At 43.3% G+C, this 25,129-nt stretch overlaps 1 pseudogene; it reads right to left on the bottom strand.

The window, feature by feature from the left end:
• LOC102257311 overlaps window positions 1–1,248 on the bottom strand; it is a 5,655-nt pseudogene extending 4,407 nt beyond the window's left edge.
• Between the last annotated feature and the right edge of the window lie 23,881 nt (window positions 1,249–25,129).

Genomic DNA, 25,129 nt, shown 5'->3' with positions numbered 1-25,129 from the left:
GCTGCCTTCCATAAGCGAACAGAATTGGGTACATGCTCCAGGGCTTTCCGAAGAACCCGCTTTTTGGCACGAATGTCTGTTTCCAGCTCTGCTGCTCTGATGTAAATCCTAACAGACTGTGGGAGGTGACGGACAGCTTGGGCCACCACGGCCTTGGCAGTGTCCCCAGGTTGCAACCTGGCTGCTTCCAACCAGACATCTTCACTCTTGGGGCACATCTCCGTCCCCTTCATGATAAGGTTTCGAGCGACTTGCAGCTTCCCGGTGACTTCTTCCAGGCGGGCAGATGCAATCCAGGCTGGTGGGTGGTGCGGGTTTGTCTCCCGAACAGACTTGAGGAGCAGTCGTGCCTTTTTGATGTCATTGATGTCCCCTCCATGGGTAGGGATCATGGAATTTAAATCTGTCAGATAGCCTTTGGGGTCGACTACAGTCTGCCCACTCACAGAGTCAGACACCTGGCTCAGCCTCATGTCCATCAGCGTGTTCCTTGCTTGGCCAATCTTCCTCATGTCTAGCTCACCTGTGCCAGGTGTCATCAATCCAGGTGTCATTCCACCTGGGTATGGAGTGTTCAGTCCACCAGGATAGGGTGTGTTAAGACCTCCAAATTGAGTTTGCCGGGAGGGGTAAGATGTATGAGTCTCTCCAGTCTTTGGCGAAGAAGATGTCGGGAACAGGGGTCAGTTTCTCGTAGCGTGGGTTCCGCTGGCGTTTGTTCCTGGTGTCACCAACCTCAGGGATGCTCAGCCACTCTTCCTTTGTGACTTCTGCCAACTTCCTTTTGAGATCTGAGAACTGTTGTTGGATTTTGGGGCATTCCATACGGTACTTTTCAATTTCTTCTTTCTCCCTTTGCTCCCTTCTTTCTTTTCTTCTTTCGTCCATCCTTTCATCCAGAGCTGCATAAATAGCATCCGCTTCCTCGTCATCCTTTTCGTAGGGCCCACTTGAGAAGAGGCTCCCTGCATGGCCATTAAACTCGTCATAGTTGGTGTCATTCAGATCCTCATCATCGTCATGCGCAGCCTGGCTCTTCTTCATCTGGTCCCCGACGGTCCTCTTGCCCGGCGGCGCGTGGCGGTCATCCACAGGATCGTTGGCATCCCGGGCAGGCCCGATGTCTGACTGGGTGGTGAAGCCAGTGGCGCCTCGGCCCAGCCCCGGCACGTAGCCGAGAGGCGTGGGCATGCCCAGGAACGGCTTCTTCTTCTTGTTCATGGCGCTGCCGCCGACGAGGGCTGGGAAGAGAAGGCAGAAGCAGACGGCTCTTGTCCGGCTTGTCCGGTTTGTAGCGCCCAAAGTGAAAGGAGAACCTCCCACAAGGCTCTCTCTAGACAGTCTGGCACAGGACTGCAGGAGCCATGACCTGACCCAGCAGCAGACGGCTCTTCTCTGTTCTGAAACGCCAAAAGGGAAAGCTGAATCTCCCACAAGGATCTCTCTACACAGCGTGGCACAGGACTGCATGAGCCCTAACCTGACCCTGGTATATATACTCCATTAGAAGGCTCCACTTATTAACCACGCCCACCAAAGTCTATTGGCTCGTCCCCCACGGGGGAGGGGTGAACCAGGGTAAGGGGATTTTCAGTGCTTTCCTGAGGCCAAACAGGATTAATGCTGTTAATATGCATGATCTAATTCGCCCCCTGGCTATTCTCTCTTGATCCTCTCAACACCAGTTATTTACCTACTTAAGTACTCACTTTTTTTTTTTAAACAACTATCCTGACTTAGGCCACATCTTTTCTTTTTTTTTCATGACTAATGCAACAGTCTCTTGCCTCATTCTTTTTTAAAAAAAATATCTTTTATTGATTTGTTACAGAGAGGAAGGGAGAGGGATAGAGAGTTAGAAACATCGACAAGAGAGAAACATCCATCATGTGTGCCCGAAACCAAGGTACATGCCCTTGACCAAAATTGAACCTGAGACCCTTCAGTCTGCAGGCCGACGCTCTATCCACTGAGTCAAACTGGCTAGGGCGGTACTCACTTTTTTTTTTTAATCTTTATTGTTGAGCCCTATCCAGTTTGGCTCAGTGGGTAGAGCATCGGCCTACAGACCTAATGGTTGGTCAGACTCCATTCCGCTCAAGGGCACCTACCTTGGTTCAAGGGTCCTCCCCTGCCTTGGCCCTGGTCGTGGCATCTGGTCATTTTCTGATATTTGCATTGCTGTGATATAAATTCCTTTGATTTTCCCCAACTTCTGGTGAAGTCTGCCATGTCAAATATTGGTGTGAGAATTGGTTTTACTTATTTGCTTTTTTGGTGAGCTTTGTTTGTCGTTGTGAAAATGAAGGAAAACACCATGTCCATGTCTGGATTGATTTGGTATAGAACGGAGACACAGGGACTATTAACTATTATATGATTTATATTTATAATGAATTCAGTCAAAATGAGGGCTTACAGCCAGGAGTAACCAATGCAAGTCTCCCTTGGGAAGTCACATAAATGTTTGTCAGGACATTAAACTGCCCACAAATCTTGATACTGTTCAAGCCAGAGGAATGAGAAGACCAGGGTGATGCCAGCTCTCACCAGCTCTCACAGGCTCTCTGTTCATCAAACTTGTAGATTTTGGAGGAATACTAAGTAAACAAAACAGTTCTTGATATAATACTCATTTTATTATGACAAATTTCTTTGCACTATTTGAAACAATTCCACCTATGTCTTTTTTTATCCCTCTGATATTAATAAAGACATAACACCTTTCATTTGCTAATTTATGTTTTTATCTAACTCAGGGGTGGGGAACCTCTTTTCTGCCAGGGGCCACTTGGGTATTTATAACCGTCCACAGGCTATACAAAGTTATCAACTTAAAAATTAGGCTGCTGTATTTGGTCAAACATTTAATTAACTCACCCTAATGCCTTGGCAGGGCCAGATCAAATGATTTCCAGGGCCTTATATAGCTTGTGAGCCAGACATTCTCCCTTAGATTCTAGCTTTTCATGGGAATTGGTGGAGAAAAATAGCATGTTAGAAACATGTGCTTGTATTTACAAGTGAGTCAAAAGTTAAAACAAGATATTTCCCAATACAGAAGGAACAACAATTGATAATTGTGGTTTTCATTATCCAAAAGGTGTGTCTTGTTTGTCTCCACAGCATAACATGGAACTCTTCTACTTGATGAGGGAGAGATGCAAAAACTTAGACTTCTTTGGAAAGTTGCTTGAGATTTACCTAAGTTGTTTTATGGCGGGGGGTCTCTCTTCTCCGCATCCAGCACAGAAAGAGAGAGGGGGGGGGGGGGGGGGTCTCTCTTCTCCGCGTCCAGCACAGAAAGAGAGATGAACTGGTTCTTTGGGTAGAGGCGCTTGGGATTGAGAGATGAAATAAAGAGACAAGACACAGAAATAAAAGCAGCTGGGGCCGGGTGGGCTTCTGCCCTCTGATGGAGGGACAGACAGGGGCCCCAGCACCGGAACCACATGTTTAATTTAAACCCAAATACCAGGAAGTTACATCACATCTGGGTGGGCCTTAAGTTCCTGGTGACATAAGGGGATCCACCCCACTAGCACCTGGGCTGGAATGGTCAGACTGAGTGGCGTCCTTGCCTTTGGGCTAGGACTACCCCCAGGGCGTGGCTCTGCCTGAGCCCTGGGTTCAGCCAACATATTTTTAAGAATGCCTGCCAGTGGCCCCCCACATTGTTTTAAAATTTTATCTTAGTAATTACATCCATCTTCTAGTTTTCCCTCTAATTACTCTAAAATGAAAATAAAAAATAACGCATGAATAACTTCTAAATTTTGAATTTGCCTGAAAACATTTTTGTGAAGAATGTAAAGACAAAAGTGTTTCCTAGTAACTTCTATTTGCTGATCCTGTGCAATACCAACAGTTGAGAGAGGAGAGTAAAAGTCGTCCAGAGTCTGTAAGGGAGCACTTAGCTAGCTCTTGTGGGAGTAACCTCTGGCCTGGAGAAATCTCCTCTCATGGAGCAGGGTGGGCTTTGAGGTGAGGGATCGGAAACACTGGAGAACAGGAGAGGGTCCTGGAGACTGGAGAAGGGCAAATGTAGCCTTAGTTTTCTTAAAAAGGGGTTAAGGTAGATTTTGCTAATACCAGTGAGCTCATCATATTTCCTTTTCATTCATTAAAAAAAAATGATATTCCATATTTTGACATGCCATGACTCTTTAACCAACTCACTGTGGTGGTTATGAGTGTAGAGTGTGGGGCCAGTATAACTATTTTGGAATTTCAGCTCTACTGCATATTGTTTGTGAAATCTTGAGCAATGTAACATCTTTGCACTTCAATTGTCTCATCTATGAAGTGGGGAGAATAATATCCCTGTCATGGGCCGTGGAGGGGATTGTTGAAGTTATGAGGAGAATGCGTAGAAGTAACTGGCATGTTGTAAACACTATGCAAAGATTAGTGTAGAAAATCCAAATATTTTTATTGGGTATTTAGATTTTGACCCTGTTTTATTTTTGTAAGCATAATTTATGTTTTGATAAACATTCATTTACAAAAGTCTTCAAAAACACTTCTGGTTGTTTCCTTAAGATAAATTCTTAGATGTGAAAACATTTGGTGGGAAGGTATGTACAATTTTAAGCCTTTTGATTCTTACTTACAAATTGACCACCAGAAGAGACTTTCCCACCCACTGAAACACTAGGCATTTCCATTGAAAAATAAATGTATGTGTGTGTATAACCCAATTTGCTGAGGTGCGGGAATGTGGAAATAACATTTCACTGTTGTTTTAATTTGCATTTATTTGATTAGGGCTCTTCACTTGGTTAATGTTCTAAACCATTCTTCTATAATTCTAGTCTCACTTGCTAGCCACTCCTATTATTTAGGCAGCTATCTTATTTTCCTTACTGGTGGGTATAGATCACCAGTTCTTTCAACCATTTATCATATGAAATAGTTCCAGAATAGGTTGCCCTATTCTGAATGTATTCTGGTTTGTCATTGTCCCTCTTGAAATATGGTGCCAGAACAAACATAACACTCCATGTGTGGTCAGACCAGCTGTTCTGTGTGCCAAGGAATAAGATGGTTCAATTATATTGTGTTTTTCTTTTGAGAATGCATTAGTGTGCAGTTCCCTTTGAGCTCCTATTGAATCTTGTAGCGATTTAGAGTGGATTTAGACCAGAATAGTTTTTGACTAAAGAACTATTTTTTAAAATTGTGTTTCAAATGGCTTTTCCCCTCTTGCTTGTTACATGTTGCCCTAAGACCACCTGGTGTAACTATTATCTTTTGGGCTGGATTCTATACTTCCATTAGTATATCACTGGATTATATTACCTATTTTAGAGCCACATTGCACTTACATAGAGCTGGTGGTTAATGTATTCTTTCTATATAAAATGACTGAGGCACATATAAGAGGAATGGAAGTGGCTAGAAAGAGGAACAGAGACCATTTAGAGTTTTTCTGATTATTCCTCTGGTTCACCAAAGATCCATGGTTATTACCACTATTGCTATAAAGACTTATAAAATGCATACATCCTGTGGAAATTAATGTCCTATGTTCATGCATTTCATTACCTGCAATACTTAAGGAAGAAGGTGGTGGACAGATGAAATATTTTGAGAGAAGGTAATATTGCATGTTTATGTGTGAAGCTGACTAACAAATTTGATATGTTTATTCCATTCATTCAAAGGTCTGGGGCTATTATGACCTTTGAGGAGGCTTTAGGGAATGAGCTAGTATGGTAGAACCAAGAATTGGCTCAAATTTGAATGTTATTGGAGCTAAGTGATGAGTTATACAGTATATCAGACCTAGAAGCACTGGTGGGAAGGTAGGGATTGTGATCAGAGTGAAAGCTATTTAGTAAACTAAGTATCTAGCTTGATTCTGAGGACTAAGATTTTCTAGTAAGAACTCTCTAGACTGTTGAAACACAGAGAGCACACCTGGAAGAGTCAGAGAGCCTTCTGAGTTCAGTGGGCTCTGGTATAGAGGGCTGGAAGAGGCATGTATGGTCAGTGGAAAGCTAATTCACTTGCATAAGGCTCTCCATTGGCAGTCAACCAGTGTCAATCTCCTATGGCCATGCCCTCTTCTATCTTAAAAGCTGTTGAGCTAACTGGTAGTTTTGTGATTTTATGAGGTGATGTCTACTAGGCATGAATATGGAGTGAGCTAAGTCAAAAAGATGGAGGAGAGAAGAGGAATGGGCATAGTAATGGATAACTGTTAACTTATTTAGCCATAGTATCAAATGAAGTAAGTGAAGTTAGGCTTGGTTATTCTTACATATTATAAGAATATAACAGAAGAGTTATTTCATTATATGACATAATTAAAATACTAATCCAAATGGTTGCTTATAACTGAAGATTTATTATTTTAGCTTAAAGAAGAGACACAATTTTAATTTTTATTAAATGCTACACTAGCCATGTTCTTTGATGAGAACCTTCATTATATTGATGAGCTCTTGGGTGGATCCACTTGTTCTATTGCATATTTTTGTAATTGGCACTGATATTTTCAGCTCTTTGGTATAGAGATATGTCTTACCCATAAAACTCAATTGATTTATTCAGCAACTGAAAATGCCATTTTATTTATAGAATATGAACTTTGAGACACCAGCTTTCCTTCCTTGGCCATGGAGTCCAAAAAAATAAAATGGCTCCTTTATATTTACAGTAATTCACATGTTCAAAGATCCAAAATGTGCTATCACATACAAGAAATAAATAAGGGACTGCAAAGGAAACAAAGGAAATCTAATGTAATTGCACAGTGCTTGAGATCCACACTCTCTAGAGAGAAGCTTCAGGAACATGCTGTACCTTCCTAAGGCAGATCTGCTTGGTGTTGGGTTTGCCAGGACATTCTTTTAAAAGGAGTAGCTTCCCTGCTGAACAGGGTGTTAATTTTTCATGGACTTACACTGTGTTGAGGAGCATGAAAAAATGCGAGAGCTTCAGGAAAATAGTGTTGAAACAAAATAAAAGAAGCTTTGCTCAGGTTTGAGAAAGAACATGGAGATTGTGGTTGAAAGTTTGCCTGTTATCAGAGACAGAAGGTAAATACAGAACATTTTAATGCAGTTAACCGTTGGTGCAAATTTCCTGGGAAAGGAAGCAAGGTTGTGCCAAGAATAGGCCATTTAGAATCTGACCAGACATTATTTGAGAGCCAGTAACGATCGCACATCTACGCGGGCAGGAGAGGCTGCCTGAGAAAGGGTTGCTTGACCAAAGGCAGCAGCGTCTGCCACGGCCTGAGGTAAGTCACCAGCCATCTGGGCCTCCGACTCACCACCTGTTAAATGAGGGAATGTTAAAATTTTTCTCTGATTATAAAATTACCCGAATCTACATCAAAGGGTTTTAACACATAAAATAGTATTTTTATTTTAAAGTTGTATTGGAACTGCTGCTTACAATAGAAGTTATATTAATATGCACCTTTTCCCTTCTGTCTCTTTATATTGATGTTATGTAATAAAGCTGTGATTTTTTTTTCTTTCTCTCTCTCTCTCTCTCTCTTTTTTTTGTTTTGTTAATTCTCTTGCATGTGCCCCCAGCAGGCTGGGGATCAAACCTGCAACCCAGGTGTGTGCCCTTGAACCAGGAATTGAACCTGAGCCCCTTTGGTGTGAAGGTTGATGCTCTAACCACTGAGCACACCAGCATAGCAAGCTGTGATTTTTTCTGTGCTTCTCAATACTTGCATATTTAAAGCCAACATTTTTACCAAATCACCAATCACTCTCTTGGGCATTATTTAATATCAATTCGTCACCACTTGAACTACAAGTATATAAAAGTCAAAGTCACAGTGGACTTTTTGTTGTTTTTTGCCACCAGATTTTACTTTCATTTTGGACCTCAGGTCTGTTATCGCTGGTCATGGTACTGAGGGCTGGTGGGGAACTTCTAAAATGGTCCCAGTGATCCTAACCTCCTGATGCACACACCTTTGTGTAATATTGTCCTCTTAAATGTGGGCAGGACCTAGTGACTTGCTTCTAATAAGTAGAATATGGCAAACATGAGGCTGTGGCTTCCATCTTGGACACACTTTCTTCCACTCCTTCCCCCTCTCCCCCGCTTTCCCCCTCTGAGAGAGTCAGGCTGCTGCATTGTGAGCTGCCTGCCAGAGAGACCTAGATAGCAAGGAGCTGAGGGAGGCTTCTGAGCAACAGCCAATGAAAAACTGAGGCCCTCAGTCCACCAGCCCACAAGGAACCAAATCACATGAATGAGCTTGAAAGTAAATCCTCCCCCACTTAAATATGCACTGTAATGTTTTCAACATGTTTCCTTAAATTTATGTGAGTTATTGGAAAGTTTGAAATTTTATTTTATGTGTTTTCATTTTTACATAAATATCCTTGTGTTACATATTACATTCCAGTTTTTACTTTTATTTCTTTACTCTATGTTTTTGAGATCTACTCGAATTTCTTATGTAAATGTAGTTCACTACTTCTGACTATTATTGTAGGCATTTCACTTGTTCATTTTCAAGTGGCGGGCACTTATGAGGCCTCTAATTACTTGCTCCCTCAAAATAACATTGTGATAGACATCAGCACACCTGTCATCTCCTGCATGTGCCTGTTCATAGCTAGTAGTTGGATGAGTGGTTCAATTCATGGATAATTAAGGATGCTTTTAGCATTCCTACTTAAAAGTGGCTCAAATCCTAAGAATTTAAATTGTCTCATATGACAAGAATTCTAGAGCAGTGGTTCTCAACCTTCTGGCCCTTTAAATACAGTTCCTCATGTTGTGACCCAACCATAAAATTATTTTCGTTGCTACTTCATAACTGTAATGTTGCTACTGTTATGAATCATAATGTAAATATCTGATATGCAGGATGGTCTTAGGCGACCCCTATGAAAGGGTCGTTCGACCACCAAAGGGGTCTCGACCCACAGGTTGAGAACCACTGTTCTAGAGGAAGCATTGGCAGCTCAGTGATGCAACCAGAGGCCCAGGCATGTTCCATCTTTCTGCTCTACAATCTGTTCTCCTTTCTGTTCTCCATAAGTCCCTATTGTTTTCTCCAGTGGTCACAGGTGATTGTAGCAGCTCTGGGCATCACTTACAGCTGTGAAGAAAAAGAGGGTGATAGCTTCCTGTGCACCTCTTTTATTATAGAAGAATACTTTTACCACAAGTCCTTTAGTAGATGTCCCCTTGGAACCTATTGACTAGCATTTATATATGTTGCAATAGAGACTAGGAAAGCAAGTGTCTGGAATTTTTGAGTGGAAGGAGTGATGGCAAATTTTATGTGTCAACTTGACTGGACCACAGGGTGCCCAGATATTGAGTTAAACATTGTTCTTAGTATGTCAATGAGGATGTTTCTGGATGAGGTTAACATTTGAGTCAGTAGACTAAGTAAAGCAGATTGCCTTTCCCAATGTGAGGGGGCCTCATCCAATCTGTTGGAGGCCTGATTAAAACAAAAGGCTGGGTAAAGGAGAATTTGTTCTCTCTGTCTGACTGTTTTCGAGTGGGACATTGGTCTTCTCCTGCAATAGAACAGGAACTTATGCAATCAGTTCTCTGGTTCTCAGGCCTTCAGACTTAGACTGGAACTCCACTACTGCCTCTGCTGGGTCTCCAGCTTGTAGACAGCAGATCTTGGGACTTCTCAGCCTCTATAATTGTATAAACTAATTTCTTTGAATACAACCAAATTACACACACACACACACACACACACACACACATCGGCTCCTTCTGGAATATCCAGACTAATGTAAGACATATTCTCTGCCAACAAGGTATTATGGAGGAGGCTGTGTGGCACTTTCTACCACATAGCATTTATGCTATTTACATTTACTAAGTGCTGACTAAATATTACATCAATATTTTAAAGACCTATTACCAAAATTATGCTATGAAACAAACTGTCCAAAGACTCAGTGACTTAAAACAACAATAATTTATTATTAGTCAGTTAGGAGTTCAGCTGGGATGACCCTAAGCTTCCAGTTGGGGTCGTGTCATTCCATTCTCATCCTCCTTGGACTAGTGTATTTAACTAATGCATATTCTTTTCATGGCAATGTCAGAAGCACCAGGGATGAAGCCCAACCAAGCCAGTACATTTCAAACCTCTGCTCAAGTCCCTTCTTTAAAAATACTATTGATCAAAAAGTTATGTGACCACCTTAAAGTCCAGAAGCAGGGAAGTTCACAGGGAAGCCCACTGTGAGACCAAATTGAGTCACATGGTCAAGCCCAATGGTGAAGGGAAATATATACCTCCTATGGAAGTGGTGAAGAGGTAGTGCATATATTTCAACAATCCTATCTAATAAAGAGGGAATATGCTAATTGACCTTCATGCTGTTGCAAAGATGGCAGCACCCACAGCCAATAAGGAGGGAATATGCTAATTGTCTGCCATGCCCTCAAATATGGAGGTGCCCATAGCCACAAGATGGCAGTGCCCAGTCCCCTCAGCCCCCCAGCTGCCCAGAGCCAGCCCGAGGCACAGGCAAGCCTTGGATGGCAGCTGCCCAGCTGCCCAGGGCTGCCTGAGGCACAGGTAACCAGGGCTGGTTGAGGCTTGCACTGCCAGCAGTGGCAGCAGCAGAGGTGTGATGTGGCGTTGCCTTCCCCTGATTGCCGGATCGCCTCCTGCCCCTGAGGGCTCCTGGATTGTGAGAGAGGGCAGGCCCGGCTGAGGATCCCCCCTCCAGTGCATGAATTTTCAGGCACTGGGCCTCTAATAATCTAATATACTGTATAATCATTATTCTCTCACACCAGTTGTGTATGAGTTTCCTATATACCAACATCATCACTAATTTTTGATATTTACCAATGTCCATAATTTTGCCAACAGAATGGGAATAAAGTTGTTTTAGTGCATATATCTCTGATTATTATTAACTAGCGGCCTGGTGCACAAAAATTTGTGCACTCGGGGGGGTCCCTCAGCCCAGCCTGTGCCCTCTCACAGTCTGGGACCCCTCAGGTGTCTACCTGCTGCTCCCTGGGGGATCAGGCCTAAGCTGGCAGTCAGACATCCCTCTGGCAGCCCGGCAGCCCTCGGGGGATGTCCACTTGCCAGCGGGGAGCAGGACTAAGCTGCAGTTGCACATCCTTAGTGCTGCTGAGGAGGCGGGAGAGTCTCCCGCCACCACCGCTGTGCTGGCAGCCATCAGCCTGGCTTGTGGCTGAGCAGAGCTCCTGCTGTGGGAGCACAATAACCACCAGGAGGCAGCTCCTGCATTGAGCGTCTGCCCCCTGGTGGTCAGTATGTGTCATAGTGACCAGTCATTCCTAGTCGTTCTGCTGTTAGGGTCAATTTGCATATTACCCTTTTATTATATAGGATGAATGAAGTTGAGTATTTCTTCATATACTTTTTAGATGTTTTTGTTTCCTCCTTTTCATAATGACCTATTCATATTCATTGGACATTTAAAAATTGAGTCTCCTATATATTTTTTAATTTGTAGGAATTCTTTGAACTATTTATATTAACCCCCAATGCATTTTAAATGTTGCATATCTCTTCTTCCAATCAGTTACCTATACATTAACTTTGTGGTATTCTACACTTAATTGAAATCTTTAATTTTTAGTTAACAACTTTTTAATTTGTGATTTAGAGTATTAAAAACTCCATCCATTCATCCTAATGTCACAGTATTTTTAAAAAATAAATTGTATATTTGCTCTACAGTTTTGATCTTCATATCTAGGTTTTTAATCAATCTAGATTTGTATTTTTATATGTCATTAGGTAGATATATTTCTTCATGCTGTAAGCCAGTTTTTCTAACATTAGCTACTAAAAAATTATATTCTTCTCCCCACAGATTTATAATGCTACTTCTTTAATAGAACAAATTGCCACATTTAACTTGGGTTTGTTTCTAAGCTTCCTATTCCATTCCATTAATCTCATTGTCTTTGTCTTTTCTGATAGTAATACCATTTTCTTTTTTCTTTATTACTTCATCTTTGAAATACCTGTTTGGTCCGTTTTTTCCCCTTGTTCTTCCAAATAACTTTTCAAATGAATTTGTCAAGGTCATACAAAATCCTACTGAAATTTTGACTGCATTTAATTTATAGATCAATTTTAAGAGAATTGTTTTGATGAAAGTCTATTAAGAGAGAATAGTTTCTGAAGTCAACATATTGGAATTATCTTCTTTCCTAATTGTCTGCCTTAAGCCTGGGATTTCTCAATATATGAGAGGATGTGTGTAATTGAATTAGTTGTAGGTGGGAATAACTCCTTAATTATAACACCCGCCCTCTTTACCATTTCTGATTATAAGTGCTAGTGCTTATCCTATTCAATGAGTTTTTTTAGTTCTTGAAGAGATAATACCACTTCTAGCTTGTATATAACATTTCATGGAGCTATTTATACCTCTTCAAACCTGCCCAGTATTCCATTTGTTTGGCTAGTTGCCTAATTATCATGCCATGTTAATGAGACCGAGTTCATTAGAACCATCTCTTTTGGAGTACTTTAGCTTCCTCCTAACCCTGGCCAGCCATCTTGCAAATGCATGTTTTTGAGGACAAGGGAAACCTAACGAGTGTGCTTGAAAAAGTTCAAACCCTTCACCACTCCTGGAAAACACTTCGAGAGTCACAGCTCACTAATGGCCCAATAAAGGACAGGACCCGATCATTATCTGCAGCTCATTTAGGTAGTTAATGAGGAGTAACCTAATGAAGAAGCTAGAAAAATATAACACAAGGGTGGCCTTGAATTGGTTCAATCATCTTTGTCCAGTGAAAGTCTATTCATCCTTTTTAACCTTTCAAGATGGGGTCCAAAAGGGTGACTCATTTGAATATTTAGCTACATATTAAATCCAGATTCAGTATTTTAGGTTTTAGAAAAACAACAACACTGTTTAATGAGTGCATTTCTAACATATAACACACTAAGAGGATAAACATGCCTTTTCAATGTGCTATTTAAAAAAAGAAATGTATTAAATGAGCCCAGAATTGTTAAACTTAGCTCTGTAAATGTTCAGCAGTTTTATACTTTCCCTTGCTTTGTCTGCATAACTCCCATTTCTTTCCAACCTTGGTTGGATTCTTTTTTAAGCCACTGTCTTCTAAGTCACATAATTTTAAGTAACAAGACAGCTAGATGACATATTGCAATCTTGGAATTGTTCAGTCAGGCCTTCTTCATAATTTCACAACTGTTAAAATCACCATTTCGGAAAATATGACTAATTCCTCCTAATTCTCCAAAGTCTTCTCTAGAGAAATATCACATTTTGTGCTACTAGAATGTCATAAAAACAGCTCCCTCCTGGCTCCTAACCTAGCTTGTTGTAGGATAACCTAATAGTGGGTAGCTGCTCATAATCAAATGCATTAAGAGCTCTCCTCATAATTGTGTTTGACAGATGAACAGGGCGAAAACTGTGGTACAGACTGAGCTTGAATTTTACCTAAATAAATGCTTCCTGTACTGTCCAGACAAGTGGGTTCATGCATTTTAAGATGTTTGCTGGGTGTATTTTTTGTTTGTTTGTTTTGTTTTTTAATTCCTCACAGGTGTTGTCCAAGCTCCTCTTGGCTTACAGAAACCTGTAATTTCCAGGTAACTCAGGATGCATTTCCCAAAACTGCTGAGAGGAGGCAGAGATCTCTAAGATTCTTGGAACATGTATGGTTACTACATTTCTTTTGGCAAAATAACCAAAGCCAAGGCCCAGGTGAAATTACTGTTATACTTGCTTATAAATAATTATAGTAGCTGATATTCCTTAGTGCTTACTATGTGCACTTCCTGGATTATCTATTTAATCCTTACAACAACCCAAGGAAGCAGGTATTATTTCATTCCCCATTTAACAAATACGGTATCAGGGCAGTTAAGTAACTTCATTTTGTATATGAGGAAACGGAGTCTCTCTAATTGAAATCTTTGCTCCCTCTAGCAGATGATGTCAATGTTTTGCTCAGATTGCCTCTGCTTTCTTTTGTGCCATTTCTGGGTGCCCACTGGTTATGGGGTAGCCTCAGGCTAGATAAAAGCTTTCCTTTTCTGTAGCCTCAGGCACTGGAGCCTTTCTGGCTTGAACAGTCTGGAAGCAGGAAGTGCCAGGAATTCACACTCTTATCCAGCAGCCAATCCAGAAGTCTGAAAGCCCAGCTCCCTGGTCCTGCAATGCACTTCCTACTGCTGAGCTCCCTGCAGGCTCAGGTTGAGGCTGTCTGAGAAGGACTCTGTCTGCCTTCTGCCTGGGCTCTTCCCTTCCCTGTCCTGCTCCCTGCTCCCCCAGGACCCTTTTCTCAAAAAGTCATTTGCACATGAATCCTCACCTCAGAATCTGTCTCTTGGGAGACCAACATTTCCAATTGTTTCACAGGACAGACTTCTCTTGGAGCATGAAAGTGAGATTTAGGTTAATATGTTCAAATTCACTTGCAGAAGGTGTGAGTTTTTCACTGCCCTTTTCAGCACTGTTCAGCTTACCTAGGGATATCTGAGGGTTTTGTTTAACCTTCTATTTCATCATTCCAAGGATTAGCCATGTTACGGTTCTCAATTAATATTTCCAGGGAAAAAAAGCCATATTGTTGTATTCTTAGGACATCCCCCCCTTTTTTTGGTCCAGCCAATTCATTCTTAATACGCTGTCCCTGAGCACACCCCATCCTTTCAGTTCTCCTGACACTTCCCTCTGACATGAGAAGTCCATCTACCTTTAAAAGCAGGATAAGACCTATTATAATGAGGAGTTTTCCCCAAGAGAGATATGGTTTATCCTAAGGAAAAAAAAGAGAGAAAAAGTTGTTAACACTAAATATTGGGAGAAAAGGTCTCAGTACCTGAGAATCTGGGGACTTGGGTTTGGAGGTCTTGGGGAAAGTGTGTGTTTATGTGTATTAAAGAAACATGTGACTAAAGAACTCTAACCTTATGAGCTCAAGTCTGCATGGTGTGGAATGGAGAGAGAAAGAGTTCATTTTCTTCTACCCTAACACTGGGAAGCAATGGGGGCAGCCCTTCCTCAATGGCCAGGGACAGGACCTGCACAGGTGTAAGTGACAGAATATACTCTATCCGCAGTGCATCACAGGTCCTAGCATTTCCTCCATGGCCAGGGCACTGTAGCCTTTCTGGCCTGCACAGGTGTGAGTGGCAGTATATACTCTATCCACAGTGCACCACAGGCCCCAGCAGTGAGGTAAGATGGTGCACTGAGAACCAATATTCTGTGTTTCAAGAGTGATCCCTGGGCAGCCACAACTGACACAAAGAATATGATTTTCCCAGCACACCTGTGTGGATTCCAAGGGATTATGGTGAAGTTTTAGTCTTTGGAGTTAGAACAGGTTAGGGTCCTTGTTCTCTCTGTGACCTGTATATCGCTCACCTATATTGTGTCTGATTTCTTAGAGTTTTTTACTTATTTGCACTGAAGAAGGTAAAACTCTAAGCCAATGAACAAGGCAGCCAGCCTGTGAAGCTCTCCCTGAGGACACTGGATGTTTCCTCTGACACTGAATTGGGGACACGGCCTTTCCGTGACTCTCACCCCTCCATCAGGACGAAGCTTTTAAGGTACACATTGGCTGCTTGTTGGTCCCGAGAAGTCTTTGCTTCCACTGTGAGGCTTTGAAAGGTTCACATGTCTTGTTATCTGAATTCCTCATGCACGGCTCGGCCTTTCTCTCGGTGCCTTTGGGGAAGCTCATGTTCCCCTTTCTAGTTCATCTGTGATTCCATGCTGATCGGCAGCCTGCTCTGGGGTTCCCGGTTCCTTAGATAGCTCTCCTCTGATCCACCTCTCTCTGTCCCAGTAATGAGGCGAACAGAGCAGACAAGACAGGAAGCCAAAGATGGCTATTTTAGGGCTCAGCTCTGACCTGTGCTGGTTGGGTGACTTTGAACATACCTCAAGCTCTTTGAGGCTACTTTTCCTTTCTATAAAGCAGATAGTCATATCTCCTTCATCTACTTTAAGAATTAAATGTGTTAATGTATCTGGAAACACTTTATAAAATTTATGTATAATTACACAGTGCAGATTCAATAGCCCACCTTGTCTACATTTTAGGATTCTGCCCTTAGAAATACTTACTTTTATTTGTCCCCTAGCAGGAAAGCAAAGTATTGATTTTCTTCCTAAGCCCAAACTTATTTATGAGCATATGTAAGTACAGTCCTTTAAACATACTTTGTCATCATAGGAGAAATGTGTTAATTATTGATTTAGGTTGAAGTTTGGAAAATGAGAAAAAAAAGAAATCAAGTCATCACATGAAAGTCCACACCCTGTCAGATCCCTCAGCACATTCATGCAGGAGGAGGAGGGCCGGGCAGGGCTGTGCGAGAATCACCGTGGCTCCCTGAGGCTTTCAGCAGTTGATCTCGATATGTGGACATGCTCTTTTCACACTTCTTAAACGATTTAGGAACCGACTGCTGGTTCAGGGTAGGAAAAAGCAAGAGGTATTATTATTGTTATTCCTCACCTCAGGACATGTTTATTGATTTTAGAGAGAGGAAGGGAGAGAGAGAGAAACATTGATACGAGAGAAACATTGATTAGTGAAGGGTAGGAAAAAGCAAGAGGTATTATTATTGTTATTCTTTACCTGAGGACATGTTTATTGATTTTAAAGAGAGGAAGGGAGAGAGAGAGAAACATTGACATGAGGGAAACATTGATTAGTGGCCTCTCATACATGCCAAACCCTCAACCTAGGCATGTGCCCTGAGCGGGAATTAAACACAAAACCTTTCAGTGTATGGGATGATGCTTCAACCAACTGAGCCACCTGGCCAGGACAGGATCTTATTTATTTATTTATTTTTAGCTACAGAGAGGCTGGTGCATAGGAGAGGCCCTGTAAAATAGCTGTTGCATGTATGAATATTTTGTCAATTTAGACTCTCAAAGCCCTGGGTCTGAAGTGCAGATGTTCTCAAGTTAAGAACCATTATTCTAAGAGTGTCTTGAAATACTTTGGAATGAGAATGCATGTAGGGAAAAATGGGAGGTGGAAGAATTTTCCAGAATGCAGACTGAGGAGACTCCTGAGGACAGACATTGAACATGACTTCTTACTGTTGGCACCTGTGCTATAAGGAAATCTGGCAAGGGAGGCTGAGGAAACAGCTGAGCAGGAAGGAGTGGAGTGTGTGTGTGTGTGTGTGTGTGTGTGTGTGTGTGTGCGTGGAGTTGGAGGAAGAGGAACTGCACTGTGCTAAGTTCTTATAGACTTTATTCTTCTCCTCCTATGAACCTGTGAGGTCAGTATTACTATTCCCCTTTTCATTCTTTTTTTTATTGTGATAAAAACATAAAATTTATTATCTTAATCATTTTAAGTGTACAGTTTAGTAACACTAACTATATTCACACTGTTGTGCAACCACCAGCACATCTACCTCCAAAAGTCTTTTCATCTTGCAAAACTGGGGCTCTATCCCCATTAAACACTAACTCCACAACCCCTCCCAGAGCCCTAGCACCCACCACTACTTTCTGTCTCTGTGAACTTGCTCTCAGACCTCAATTAGTGGTGTCACCTGGCACTTGTCCTCTGTGACTGGCTTATATCACCATACTGTCCTCAAGCTTCATCCCTGCTGTAGCATATGACAGGGTTTCCTTCTTTTTAAAGGCTGCAGAATAGTGTGGCACTGTCCCTTTTTGTCGATGGGGAAACTGACAGGTTCAGGCACCTCCCTGATGCCAGTCTGGAGAGTAACCACAATTTGTACCCAGGTCTGGCTGGCTCCACAATGTGTGTACTCTTTCTACCACATACAACTGCCTCCTCAAGGGATTCATGGAGTGTGTGACTGGGAATCCTTCACAACCCAAGAGTCACCCCTGCCTCCCACTATCTCCTTATAGTATACTAGAAGCCCATTGCACGAAGATTCACTCAATAGGCCTTCCTTCCCCTGGCTGCTGGCACTGGTTTTCCTCCAGCACCTGGGACCCAGGCCTTTGGTCTGGCTGCAGTGAGGCTTGGCTGCAGCCGCAGAGGAGAAGCCACAGCGGAGAAGCCAAGCTTCTTCAGTCTTCAGTCTTCAGTCTTCAGTCTTCAGTCTTCAGTCTTCGCTCCTCGCCTGCGTATGCAAATTACTGCCATCTTTGTTGGGTTAATTTGCATAGTCACTCTGATTGGCTGGTGGGTGAAGCGGAGTGACACTAATTTGCATGTTTCTCTTTTATTAGTGTAGATGGCAGGAAGGGAATAACTCTAGGGAAGGTGTGTGAAATCAATGTGGATGTGGCTTCTGAGACCATTGATCTACCAGGGTGCATGCTTGTTCCACTGAGAAAAGAAACGTTTAGTGGACATACCTATTCTGTGCCCTTTTAAAGTCACACTTGTACCCTCATGTCAAGGTTTCCTGCAACTTATATTTGGGGGAGGGGGAGGCTGATGATGATGATGGCAGAATATGGCCGAATCCTGTGTATTGAGGAAGTCTGAGCCAAAAGGAAAAATAGATAGCACTCAGAATGGATCCTATATACCAGCTGTTAGAGTGTCCACAATACATTGCTAAGTGAAAGATGTAAGTTGTAAGCATGTAATATGATTCTATTCCAGAACAATGAAGACTTAAAAAGCACATATCTGGGCCAACATATGTGTGTGAATTGATGAATGTAGAGGGTGGGCTGTGATAGGAACCCAGTATGACTAGTGGGTGTCTGGCACAGAGTAGTTCTCAAAAATTAGTGGTGACTGCAGGAATGTGACATCATGTTGGGATTGCTGCTAGGCCAGGGGAAAGTGACAAAAGTACATTTTCAAGAGGCCTCCTAGAACTCTTGGGACCAACTGTAAATTTTATTAGTGCAATAAACTCAAACTTTTTACCTTGGCCTACAAGATTCTGTATAACTTATCTCCACGTGCAATGTTCACTGTCATCTCTTAAAATATTTCACCAGACCACTCACCGCCTCTCGTCAAAGTCAACCAGCTTGGTCTTCTTTCAGTTGCTCCAATAGGCCAAGGTCTTTCCTACCTCAGGTCCGTGGCACATGCTGTCTCCTGCCATTCCATCAGGCTGGCTCCTTCTCGTCGTTGAAATCAGCTTTCATGTCCCGTGTCAGAGGGGTTTTCCGTGATGGCGAGGAGGCAGCCCTTCTACCTGATCATTCTCTACCTTAGTCCTTTGTTTCTTTCTCAGGCCTTTGAAACTTGCTATCATTTTACTTATTCATTTTGATTACATTTTTACTGTCTCCTTCCATGGATAGAAGGTAAGGCAGGGGCCATGGCTGTCTAGCCCATCATTATATCCTTAGAGCCCAAGACATATTAAGTTCTCCATCCCTGTTTGTGGAATGAGTGCACCCAGGACCAAGTAAGCAAGTATGTGGCAGGGCAGAGAAATAGTCGCCAAGCCTCAGCACAGAGCCTGCCCCATAAGCATTTGTTGAATTAAAAAAAAAGATTTGAGGACAACATGGAGGAAGAAGAGGCGAATGAAGGAATGAGGCTGATCTTTTACCTGTAAGGATTTCACAGAGAGGTTAGTACTTCATGCTGAGGTTGAGGGGAAAGCCACAGAACTTGGGAGCAATTTTGGGACTCAGCATTGGGCAGGGGAGGAGTGAGGGAGCAGCCTCTGGGAACTTGGCATGAGCTTAAAAAATACAACTGGGTGGACCTGCAGCTTCCTAGAGAAGACATGAAGAAAGGGGCCCTGAGAGGCCTGGTGCTTTCCAGGAGCACTGTCCCCACTGCCTCTGAATGTGGCGGGAAGAGGTTTCCATGGTGGGGGCAGGCAGGGCTGGCTGTAGGGTGCTGACCAGTGGTTGGGGCCCACAGCTGTCAGAGACCAGGCCGGCAGGCAGGGCCAGTGATGCTGGGATACGGGGGACGCAGAGTGCAGACCCCAGCCGAGATGGCACGGGCCAGCGGCTCCCTGGGAAGGTGTACTGCCTGCAATCCCAAGCCTTTGGCACCTAACACTCAAAGGCTGAACCTGAGATGATTCCCCTGAGAGAGAAGGTTAGAAGCTGCAGCCACAAACCCAAATCTAAAAGCACAAAAAGCTTGGTGAGTGAGCTCCACCATCTTTTGCTGATAATCTGGGTCCATGAGATGTCTCATGGCTCTGGGGCAAAAGCTGCAACAACTCTACCTGCACCCAAAAGGTACAAGAAAGAACACGCTCAGGGCAGTGGGTGGGCTTGGGTTGGGAAGCTGCTGCCTGGCAGCGGCTCCGGTTTCCTGCCCAGCGCTGGCCCTTGGCATGGCTGGTGACCTTCTGACCTCCCCGACCCTCTCTGTGCATTGGCCAGTCCACTAGTTCCCATTGAGAGCTGAGAAAACAAGATGCAGAGGAGTAAAGAGCTGAGACTACATCTTCCCACTCACTGCCAAAGTTATTTGCTTTGTGTTTCCCAAGGTTTATAAAAGAGAAGAGGCTGTGAGTTAGAAAAACTGAGAAATCCTTTTAGGTGTGGGCCAAAATGTTGGCTCTCAGCTTTGCGGGTTTTGATGTTTGGTTTCGCAGCTGGGGGTAAGAGAAGAGCATTGCTCCTGAGCTGGTCTCCCATGATGCTTTTCTATTATTCCCCTGAAACGTACCCCTGGCTTCCCGGGCTTTGGAGAGGGTGTGAAGGGGAGGGAGGGGCCCTCCTTTGTCAGGCATCCCTGGGGAATCTAAGGTTCTGAGGATGCTGTGTTCTCTTTAATTAACGCAGAGACCCCAATGTCCCTCCAGGGAGAGCTCAGGGCACCAGAGTGGGCAATTGTCAACTCTGCATTGCTGCACAAACAAGAAAGGACTCAGGCTCAGAGAGGTGGCACCCTGGTAAAGAGACAAGATTGATTCTGCCTAACTAAAACTTAGCGCCATCTCAGGCTGTGAAGTTTCTCAGCCATTTTTGATCCAAATTCTTCTGCTAAAGACACCAGTCTTATGCGAAGCTTTTATGTGATTTGATATTACAAATAAATATCACAGTGCTAACAAATGACAATTTTGGAACATGGTTCTTTTTCCCCACTCACCAAGCCCTCACCCCAATTCTTAGAGGCCTCGCCAAGAAAATTCCTTCCTTGGCCAACTGTTGAAAATCACTTGCTATTTCTTACATAGCCTGGATGGGATGCCTCAAGGCAGTAACTCCTGAAGAAAGGGTTTGGAATAAGTAGCCCAGAGGTACCTGGTGAAATTGTTGAAAATAAGATTCCTGGGCTCCGTTCCCTGGGGTTCTAATTGAGTGGGTCTGGTTGGCCTAAGGAATCTGTATAATTAAACAGCTCCCGAAGGTAACCCTCCTGATAGGGGGACAAGTGGCCTGGGGAAGGCAAAGGCTCTGGCAGAAGCATTAATGTCACACAGGCAGGGCCCCTGCTCCCTTCCTTCAAGACCAGCCCAGCCCAGCCCTCTAGAAAAACGCTGCTGAAAATAACCCCTTACTTAGAGTCTTCCTCCACCCAGCTGAGTCCCTATTAGTGAAATAGAATGTAGCACTTAAAAATAAAAAGTTCGTTTTGCAGAGGCCCAGCTCAGGGGAATTCAATAAATGTGAAAGTATGTGCATGCAACTCATCAGCCATTCTAAGTTGCTTTCAGACCTGTCATCTGAGGCCAGAAGAGCTTCTGTCAGCCAGATAGAAACTGGGTCACAAGGTGTGTGAAACCCTACGCTTTTCCGCTTTTCCCGGGCACTTTAGCTCAGCTGTCCAGGGAGGGGAAATAGCTAAACCCACCCACTGACTGTTGGGCTTTAGCAGAGCTCAGTAGCCTGCAGGGGACCATTGTCTTGAATAAACTGTCTCCCAACTTGCCAGCTCACTGGGATTGGGTCCTGCAACCACCAGACCAACAAGTCTCATACTCAATCCCCTTCTCTCTTCTCTCATGAACTTGCCATCAGGAGCTTATCTTCTCACTGGGTTCTGATGTAGATGGATCTCTGCTGCTCATCTCATTGTCTGCTGGATACTCAGATCACAACACATTATCTGCTCTCCAACCAGCTCTTCCCCCCAAATTTCCTATTCCCACTACACTTCCTTCCCAGCAGCCTTCTCTCAACTCCCCTTCCAGAACCCCCACATTGAATAATTGGCTGCTAGACAACTGTAAGGGTTCCGGCCAGGGGTGATGTCCTCCCCTCTGCTCTCTAATCACCATTCTCTCAGTCAGAATTCCAGCTCACCCCTTCATTTCAGCTTTTCCTCAACTACGGGTGTGACCACTGCCTGACACAGCCCCAGCTCGTCCTGTCCCTTCGCACTGTTGCGGTGAAGCTCTGCTCTGCATGTTGCTTGTTCCTGTGTTCACAAACTTGGCCTTTCAAGGTTTCCAAGTGTCCTCACTATTTCTTAAACCTCATTCCTCCCTCTCCTCCTACACGTACTCTATGTATGCTCCGACGAACCACATGCGTCCTGTGATTCCTGTCTCCTGGGCTTTCGTAAGTGCCGTGTCTTTCCTTTGGACAGTCCTTCCTCCAGTCTTTGCCTGCTGAAACCCAGAGTGCCACTGGCATTTTCCTGATGTTCTTTCTTCGTTTGGATAAGGGACTGCTACCTTGGTGTTTAAATCTGGCATACAGAATTCAGGGGAAACCTGATGAATTGTTTCCAGAATTGCACACAAACTCACAGACATACTTCTGTAACCTACACATAAGTGGAATCGGCCATGGCCTCTTTGATTGCTTTTCGAAAACCTTGGGATGAGGTGGCAGAGATGCAGCCGTTCAGTTAGTTGGGCGACTAACCAGAACATGGAGGTAGGTAATGGGGGGAGGAAGGGGGCATTGAAGTGAATATTTCTAGATTTAATCTTGGTCTTGTTGCCTTAACAACTTGATGTAGATTTCAGAGAGATGGCCCTTTTTCTTAATAATCCTTTTGGAAGTCAGAGTTGTCATAACAATAGCACTGAAAATAGCCAACCCTCTCTCAAATGTCTTTTGTTGCTGGTTTTTCTCTTTTAAGAAAGGCCTGTTGAACTTGGGGGATCAAGATCAAGTGAAGGAAAAGAGAACAAGTAATTTGTCCTAAACACAAAAGGCTTGTGCCATGATGTCCAATTCCGAGCCCCAGACACTGAGGCTAATGTTTTTCTCATTCCTCAATCTGTTCCATTAGCAGCTCTTCATGATGAGGTGGTGTCTTAGATACACTTTTAAAATTTTTATATCATGCTTAACAAAAAGGTAAACAGTATGGGAGGTTTTTTTCAATCTTAAAAGTAAATATCGGGCTTGTGTTTCTCAGCCGCTGGCCCATGAAGTAGTGTGATTAACGGTTAGCTTCCTACTTGCTTGTGTGACCCTTCTCAGTTGTAGCAGTCCCTTCTTGGCTTTCCTCTCGTATCTCTGCTGCCATGGTCTTCAGGAGGGAATTTATACTGTTACAAGTATGATCTGATTTGTGATCTGCTGCTCTAGATAATGAATGCTCCATCGTCCACATGTTTCTCTTCCTTCTGCCCTGCCTATTATACACTCTATCTTAATCCATCTGGGCTGCTGTAATGAAAGAGCAGACATTTATTGCTCACAGCTCTGGAGGCTGAAAGTCAGGGAGCCAACACGGGCAGGTGAAGGCTGTCTTCCGGTCACAGACTTCTCATTGTGTCAGACATTTATTGCTCACAGCTCTGGAGGCTGAAAGTCGGAGATCAGGGAGCCAACATGGGCAGGTGAAGGCTGTCTTCTGGTCACAGACTTCTCATTGTGGCCACACGTGGTGGAAGGGCAAGGGGCTTTCATTGAAAACACTCTTTCTAAGAGCACTGGTCCTGTTCATGAGGTCTCCACCTTCAGGACCTAATCACCTCCCAAAGGCCCCACCTCCTAATACCATCACATTGAGGGTTAGGATTTCAACATAGGAATTTGTTGCGGGGACAGAAACATTCAGTGGAAGGGCAAGGGGCTTTCATTGAAAACACTCTTTCTGAGAGCACTGGTCCTGTTTATGAGGTCTCCACCCTCAGAACCTAATCACCTCCCCAAGGCCCACCTCCTAATACCATCACATTGGAGGTTAGGATTTCAAGATAGGAATTTGTTGGTGGGACAGAAACATTCAACTCATAGCAAGCTCAATCAAGGCAGGATAAATATCTATTGACCAGAGCGTCCACAGGGTGCATTCAACTGCATGCTCGAGCTGATCGCCTTCCCTGCAAGGCCAGGCCTCTCAGGTGGGATGTCACCCAGGAAACAGTGATGGGATATACTCAGTCATGTCCTTGACTTGGATCACGTTTCAACACTGTTAAGTCAAATGTCAGGTGTGTGGAAAACCTTTTGTGAATTTGGCCACCTTCATGTAGGTTAAGTCCTTCCAAGCAGAAGTTGAAAGGGTTGAACTAGGAGGAATTGGATAGTGGCTTTCCTTGGGCTGTAGTGCCTTGTGGGAGGAGGAGGGTGTGTGATCCCACTAGCTGTCTCTTTAAAGTATGAACAGAGCTCAGGCTCCTGCATCCTCCAACCTGTGGGCTACGACATGTGCATTGGAAACGCAGAGACACTTGTGTATTAAGAAGTCCCCATGAATATTCTCTGTCCTTAGATTCCCCTTGGGAGCCATTGCTGCTCATTTTATGTTTCTTATTTTCTTATGTGACTTTTAAGATTCTTACGGAAGAAAAAAAAAAGGCTTTTTATTGTTGTTGTTGTTTCTTCCCACTGGGATACCTTGCAAAGAAATAGTGAGGCTGAAAAATGAGAAGTGGGACATAAATTCTAAAATACCCCAGAATGTGTTGAGTTCAGAGTGGGTGCTGGGAAATTTATCTAAATTATAACTCCTCCAAAAGGGGAAAACACCCCTGTCATATAAGAAACAGAAATAAAATATAAATTTTCCACACATATTCAAATTTATGGTTCTTAAATGATTTTGTTGGATGCAGCTACATGATGTATATCACCAATTTTTCTGGTTTCCAGATGGGAAGTGGGAAATGGTGTGCTAATGAATTATAGGTTTGATTCAAAGTTTAAAAAATGAGGTGTTTTCAGTCAGTTTTCTTTTGTTTTGTTTGTTTTAACTCCAATTATTGCCCTGCTCTGTTACAAAATGTGACATTTGTCATTGCTTTACGGGTTTAGTTTTGCAAGGCCAGCGCTCAGAGGCTGTTTATTTCCTCCTGCCCACCTGGCCTGCC

Source organism: Myotis brandtii, unplaced genomic scaffold (assembly GCF_000412655.1).
Source record: "Myotis brandtii unplaced genomic scaffold, ASM41265v1 scaffold300, whole genome shotgun sequence".
NCBI lineage: Eukaryota > Metazoa > Chordata > Mammalia > Chiroptera > Vespertilionidae > Myotis > Myotis brandtii.
The sequence above is the reverse complement of the archived record's forward strand: the minus strand, read 5'-3'. Positions and strand labels throughout refer to the sequence as shown.